A 7,877-nucleotide genomic window follows, 5' to 3' on the forward strand; every position below is an offset into this window, starting at 1 on the left:
CCGCAACCCTCTGTGCATGCATAGGACATTTACATACCATAGTAAAGCGATATTACAAAAATTGTTTAGTTGTTTTTTCCTCTTCACTGTGTGTGTGTAATTTTCTTATCCAGGTTCCATCCATAGTTTGAATAGGTGCCAGTGGCAACTGGTGAACATGAAACCAGCTTCCTTGGCCTCTAGAAATTCTGGTAACTTTAATTCTTCTTCTCACAAACTGATGTTAATCTCCTCTCTAGGTTCTGTAGGGGTCCAAGAAATTGCTAATATTAAATTTTTAAACTGGAGCAGCTTGTATCCCTTGTGTGCTCAAACATTGAGTAGTATCTTCTCCCAGGCCAACTCTGTTGCTGGAATTTTTTCTGCATGGTGAACAAACTTTCACAGCCATGATATTCCTGAAATACTTTACTTTTTTTAGCCATTTCCCAATGTGATATTTACATGAAGGGATATTGTTGAGCAGAAGCTTTGCCAATTTAATGACGTAACATGTGACCAAACAATATTGACTACAGGGGGGTGCTCCATTTTTAACTTTGTATAGTGCGGCCTTCTACCTTGAATTAATGCCGTGACAACTTTGCAGACATAATAGTAGGAGAAAGAAAAAATACCACGCACACAACCATCTGAAATGGCTGAATATGGGTTTTGTACTTTTTTATTAGAAGGATAACATGCTGTTAAATGGTTGGCTGCCATGATTATGTGTTGTTGCCAGCACTCCCCCCAGAGACATAGAGTAACTTCACAGCTGTGTTGCCTAAAATACACACACACATGTATTAATATAATGTAGGAATGAACTTTTGTTGGTAAGCAGGAGACCTTGTGTTTGTACAAATCGCCATTTGATTCAAGACCATTTTTCATTCATCCTTAAACCCATCATGTGTAACGTGCCTCTTTGATAGCCCTATTCTCTTCTTATTTCATCTTTTATTTTTTTTTTGCCCTGGAAATTTTCTTAAAAATGACACGTATCTTTCTCTGACTGTGATTAAAGATTGAAGGTTTCACTCTACGCTCTGAATTGTTTGGTATTTGAGACTGTCGGAGCGAACATGTATCTGGCTTGTTTTTCACTGCCTACTCTTGTATAGAAACAAGCATCGCCTATCACTGGACTGAACTTATCAAGTTGCAATACTCATTCTTGTACGTTGGAAAACAGTAGACATTGCTGTAAATTAGTGACGGTACAGTGTAACGATCTGCTTACTCGGTTAGTTTGGTATTCATGTCAAAGTTTGTGTTGTATTTCTTTAGTATGGAGCACACAGTAAATAACATGGAGTCAGCGCATATCACTTAGTTGCACGGTAAAGTGCGCACACAGGATCGTCTTACGGTCATCACGTCAGCAACGTGCAAGTCGCTGTAGTCACACTGACTTCCACCTGGTAGATAGCGGAAGAGTTGTGAAATCGTTGCGTGCGATGAAATGTAAGCAGTGTTTTCCAAGTGCAACGGGGCGAACAAATTGAACCACACACAAGAAGGAGAGATGTAAAGAGCACGAAGGCTCTTTCTCACTGGCGTCTGTTATCGTGGGTGATGCCTCTTTCCAGTAGTAAGCTTAGGGGCATCCGTGGAATTGGGATTACAGAATGATTCCTGGATATCCCATAGGAAGCATCTAGAACTTACGCATCTGTGTAAAAGGAGAGGGAAAAAAAAAGCTTATAATTTAGAAGATATGACTCTAATATTCTATAAAACAATTTGTCAGTGAAGGAGAACACACTTAAGAGATGAAATATAAGATGTAAATCTATATTTTAAGAGACATAGGATCTACATATACTGGAGGTAGTAAGACAGTGTAGTTCACAGTGAATTTGTGTACATGTGTTCTATGTTTGGAGTTTTTAAGTGTTCAAATAGAATAAGTAAAAGAGAGTAATTGTTACTATATATATATCATCAAGTGCCAATAAAGTACAGACTTATAAGATATGCTTGCTTTATATAATTTTATTTGAATGTTAGCCATTTTACCCGGTCACATTGGTGAAATTGTTCTAGGTTGTCAGATTTTGGTGTTTTCATTGTTACTTCAAAAGAGAAAGTTTGAAAAAAAAATGAAGAGAATTGACTGCATTTGTCAGTAAAGCTGCAAAAAAATTAGTTCGTTTATTTTCCAAACTGTTTAAATGTGTCCAGATGCAAAAAAAAAAAGAGAAAGTAACAAACTATGACAAATCAAGTCCAATTGATTTCCATATGTACATAGCATCTGCTCCTCAATGTCATTTTTTTTTTTTAAACAAATGTGTAATTGTGAGAAACAGTAGCCCACCTATTGGCAGCTGCATTGTTGTGACATAATGAGTGACCTGCACATTCTAGGACCTGTATGTGGATGATTTGTCCTTTTTCTCCTTGCAGATATGTGGTTTTTCAGTGTTATTCATCCCCCTCGATTTGACCCATCAATTCCTATGAGAATTTTCGCCAGAAGGTGTCATCGACATCCTGTTACTAAATTGGCAACTCTGAGTGTCTCTGCGTGTTTGAACATTGGAGGAAAAAAAAAGAAATTTATGGAACCGGTGGAGTTACTAAAGTCAGCAGTAATTTAAAAAAAAATTTACCCAAAATATGCCAGATTTAGAGACAAGCAGGAATGTTAATGATGGAAAATGTGTTGCCAATTTGAGACTCATTTATGAAGTCAAAAAATTGAGTGGCATTGGAAGGTCTGTAGCCCAAGCATGCAGATGGATCATATGAATGAGAATATCTTGCTCTACCTAATGAAACACTAACAATGAATGGCTTAAAAGAAAAAAACACTGGAAAAGTTTGGAATTTGATGGGTCAAATAAAGTTCAATACCTGTCTATTTGCCAGGTGCATACGTTTTGTGGAAGTTCTCATCTTACTTTGGATAGGATTTTGTTTTTATAAAGTGCCTCATTCCTTTTTTTTCACACATTTCTGTTTTGTCATTGTGGTTACTCTACCGTGTGTCATGGAGGAATAGAAATGGCCAAAATGTTTTGTTACTGTGGGGGGGGGGGGGGGGGGGGGGGGGGAGGATTTACATGAATATTGAAGCATAGTAATTCTTGATTATATTATGCATCAGTCAACATACAGATCTGCTGCATAAGCTGTTATTTTCGCGAGGGTTTAATTTGCGCAAATTTTTGCGAGTCACTGTTGGACCGCAAATTTAAAAACATGCAAAAATGTCACCATATGCTATCATAATAATGCACTTATGATAGCCTCGGTGTCAAATCGCGAAAAACAACTTCTCGCGAAAATGTCCATGACCTCCTGATTCGCAAAAATATTTTTATGTGAAAATAACAGCTTATACAGTATCAGATTTAGTTGTTTTATTTATGTCATCACTCCTAAAAATGCCAGAGGCATTATGGTATGTATTATTAGTCTCATGTTTAATCAGATTTTTCTGTTATTAGCAATATCATCACCATGATCATCACCATGATCATCATCATCATCATCATATTCATCATCATTCTCATCATCATCACCATCATAGTCATCATCGCTGTCATCACAGTGATGCTGATCATAATCTCATTCATGTCAGGATGGTCCGTATGTTGTCACTGTAAGTCCACATCACCGATATGCTTCCACATGAGTAGACCCCAGGTGCTTGAGTCAGTGAATGGCTGTCGTCTGCTCCACTATTCCTGCCAATGAGAGAAGAGACCAGTAGCCTGAATGAGCGCAATTGTGATGAGCTAGCTGTTCCGGGGAAATGTTAGCCGGGGAGGGCTTGGGAAGTGGATCACGGGTTTATTGGTTCCCCTGGTAGTAGGATGTCGAGTATATGATGCTTGTGTTTCATATGCCATGCAAAACATTCATTTTTATCATAAAATTTCATTGATGTTTTGAATCATGTCATCAGATCCTGAAAAATTCCAGCCCCAGATATGGTCCCCTCGTTGACATTTGAGTGCTGAAAGTAACCAAAGCCATAGCAAAAGCAAACACAAACAAAAGGGTCTGATTGACTGCAAAGATTCGTCAGTGAGGGGCTAATAATTGCACTATCTCATGGCATATTCTATAAACGAAATCTGTCCAAGGGAAATTGTATTAGAGTTCTGCAGAACCCCACCAATGCACATGTTTGCAGAAGGAATGGTAGTGGGCTTTTATTTTTTGTCTTTGATGTATTACAAAGTGAATGGATTCACAACCACATGTTTAGATGGAGGGATGAAGGTACGGGATCTTCATTTCTTGTTCAGTGATGATATGTGAATGATTTTCGTGTTAGATATCCCAAACTGATGCACAAAAAGTATGCCTTGCCCTTCATAAGTTTGAGAATGAAACGAAACTGCAGGTATACCATAATAGAAGTTAGGAGGTTGTGCAAAGTCACTCTTTCGATTTTGAGGTATCCAAAGCAGTGCTTATATTGACTTGCCTAGTTGTGGAGAGTATAGATTTGGAGTGCTACTCTACTTAGAGTTCACTTGGTTAATTAACAGTAAGATTGAAATCTTTAATAGCTAGTATCAACTCAAGTACCTCGTAACATAGGTGTGGAAGAGTGTTGATGGTAACAGTATGTGAGCAACTCATGAAAAGGTTTGAAATGAACCAAATGTGATCACAATTGATCAGGAAGATTATGCATTACAAAATGCTGCAGGCACTTTCTACTTAATGATATAATGTCACTTATCTGTAGTTTGCTTTAGTAACTAATATATTTCCATGGTAACCTTATTTCTTGCAGGGGTCTTAGTAGATTATCATGCCTCCACACCATGTATACTTTTTTTTTTAATTGAATGTTCTTTCACATTTTCTTGATGACATGTATCTCATCAAGTAGGCTCGTTTAAGTCAGTTATGTCACTAATATGTATCTTCCCAATCTAAATTATCAGTGACACATAGCTCTCTGCACATGAACATGTGTCCATTTTTCATTTTGTATGTTTACATGATGAAATTAATATCCACAAGGATGACAACATATCTTAACTTTGTTTCAAAACAGAATGGAAATACAAAAAATATGAAATTATGATGTTTCTCTCCAAAGGTATCAATTCTATTCAGTTGGATCATATGAATGAAATAGGATGTGATAATTTCAACAAATTTTGCAGTCCTATCTGTTAGTATCAGGAAAATGAAAATCCAACAACCTTAACAATAGTATTCAAATTACATCGCATGTTATACAATAAGTGAGAATGAATTACTGATTATGAAGATGAACGGACTGATTTAAAAGAGGAGGAATATTCGCATGTTGTAGTGTAGGTATGAATTATTATACAAATGGAACATGTCACATTCTCCAGTGTTTGCACTATGCATCTAAGATACGTAGAATAGATTCTTGCAGATGTGAATTTCTGCCGCGCACTGATAATTTTTTTTTTTTATCTTCATGAATTTCAAAGGTGGTACTACATTCCTTGTCGCGTTTCATTGAGGTATACCAGGAAATGATGAGTTGGAATTCAGATTTGAAATTATCTCCCTTTTTTTGTTTATTTATTTAACTCAGAGAAAAATGTTGCATTCATTGCAGTTGAAGCATTTATGGAAGAAGCCATACAAGAATCACAGTATTTTTTTCCCCCTGTTTTTTCCTTTTTTTCCCTTTCCCCTCGTTTTTTTTTTTTTCAATTTGGCTTCTTCTGTTTTGCAGTAGTTGAGTTGATTGTCATAGTGAGATGACACATGCAGATTTCATTGTCAACTATGAGTCTGGTAGGAGCTAAAGTGAGCACAAAATTCCTGTTTTCGTACGTGTAGGGGGTACTTGAGCCAGGGGGGCGTGTTCTGCCACCAGAGGGAATCACTCCTGCTAGCCCTGTACATCCTCAGCTTGGTGCTTTAGTAGTCGGTATGCTTTGACCTGTATTCTATCATGTGTATCTCTCATCAGTTGTTTTAGAAGAATGTTTTGTGACGGATATCTGCCAAGTAAATATTATGTTATGTGGCAACATCTAAAGAAAAAAGCAAATTTTTGTGTATTCTACGGCAAAAAGTACTGTACTAGAAAGAAGACGGGATGAATTAGGGGTTTTTGTTCCCTTTCTTTTGTATATGTAGAACACAGCATCACTTTCTAGTTTTCTTTATTTTCCTTTTTTTTTTGTGCTGTGCAAAACTGTTATTGAAGGTGTTCCTATATATCGTGAAATTTTTATGTACAACCCAATTTTTGTCAGTGTGCAATGTGTACATGGAAAATAAATTATTATGAACAGACAAAAACAGTTTTCAAAAATTCAAATTCTGCTGCTGTCGTATCAATGTAGTGAAATTTGGTTATATGTGTGTGTATTTGCATATACAATGTATGTGTATGTATATAAGGGTGCTTGTGTGTGTGCATGTTTGTGTGCATGTTTTGTTTTTTTTTTTGGGGGGGGGGGGTTGAAAGTCTTGCATGTATTATTGATACTTCAATAATGAAAAAAAAAGCAAGCTTGATCAAGGAAGTTAACACATGTCCAGAAAGTAAGAAGTGACCTGATAATTTCCATTTTCTTTCTTTCCTTTTACAAGAAGGTAGTTGCATCAAGGAATTTCATTCTCAAGAATATGTGAAATAGACCCCAAAAATTTGGCAAAAAGACTTAAAAGAGGAAATCCACCCAAAAAAAAATAAACTCCAAAAAAAAAAGGAAGAAAAAAAATCTCCACAGAACTTTTTAAATATGACATTTTAAATTTCACATTTCTGTAGAAACATTTCTTGACCAGTCCATGCGAATATTCAAATGAGCGAGTCGATGATGTCATGTGCTCACAATTTTTCATATGTAATGAAATTCGGAAAAATTTCTATATTTTCAGCTAATACAGGTAAAAGCATATTCCCATACCAAAGTATGATCATAGGTAACATTGTTCAATTTGATTTTTGGTAGTTTAGGGCAAGTATTATATTTGTACAGTTTAGATATGAGATCATTGACATTTCTGTATATAAAATGAATAAGAAATTGTGAGAGCATGACATCATGAACGTGCTGATTTAAACGTTCATAACGACTGGTCAAGAATTGTTTTTGAAAAATTCTGAAATTTCAGAATGTTATAACTTCCTTATGTGCGCTTTTGATCATTTTTTCACTATTCTGCAGGGATTTTTTTTTCTTCTCTTATGGAAGTGATAAAATTTTGGAGTGGATTTTTTTTTTCTTTAACACAAAGTGGAGCTTCTGCAACTGGAAAACGATGAAATCTGTAGGACACTAAGATTAAATATATATCGTTATATCTTTCGCCGAAATGTTTCGCTTTGAAGTGTGCTGTGGGTGAATAATGTACTACAATCTTGAAACAAGAGACAAAAACAACGTGATTCCACCCGGGATCGAACCGGGGACCTTGAGTGTGTTAGACTCACGTGATAACCACTACACTATGGAATCTTCCTGGCGATGGTGGTGAACAAAAGCTTTATAAACAATTTTAAGACGTGTGCTACAGCGCCCCCAATGTCAAAGAGGGCATTTTTGTTGTGTGTGTACACCACTGAAGTGGTGGGCACACAGAGATCCTACGGTGTGTGTACGCGTGATTGATCCGGGCACAGATATCGTATTAGCGCTTCTTATAAATCTTACTAATAAGCTCTAATATTCCGTGGATTGATCCCATCGATATGATGATTGATCCGTAGATTGAGAGTTCAGTGGGATTGATCTACGTGTTTGATTAACAGTGGCGGATCCTGAGGGGGGCGCCCAGGGGGGCGCAAGCCCCCTCTTTATTTTTGGTTAAAACAAAAGAAATAATAAGAAGAAGAAATGGGGAAGGGGTTAGTGCGTCCTCCCTTTAATCTTGCAAAGGCGCCTCCCCTTTACGGATCAATTCCTGGATCCGTCATTCTG

At 36.8% G+C, this 7,877-nt stretch overlaps 1 non-coding gene across 1 annotated transcript; it reads right to left on the reverse strand.

The window, feature by feature from the left end:
• Positions 1-7,342: 7,342 nt before the first annotated feature.
• Trnav-aac (transfer RNA valine (anticodon AAC)) lies at positions 7,343-7,415 on the reverse strand. The gene has a single exon. It is a non-coding gene; the product is annotated as a tRNA-Val (tRNA).
• Between the last annotated feature and the right edge of the window lie 462 nt (positions 7,416-7,877).

The sequence above is a fragment of the Diadema antillarum genome, unplaced genomic scaffold (assembly GCF_040938485.1).
Source record: "Diadema antillarum isolate AM-2024a unplaced genomic scaffold, OU_Dant_1.0 scf00000167, whole genome shotgun sequence".
In the NCBI taxonomy this organism is placed as follows: Eukaryota; Metazoa; Echinodermata; class Echinoidea; order Diadematoida; family Diadematidae; genus Diadema; species Diadema antillarum.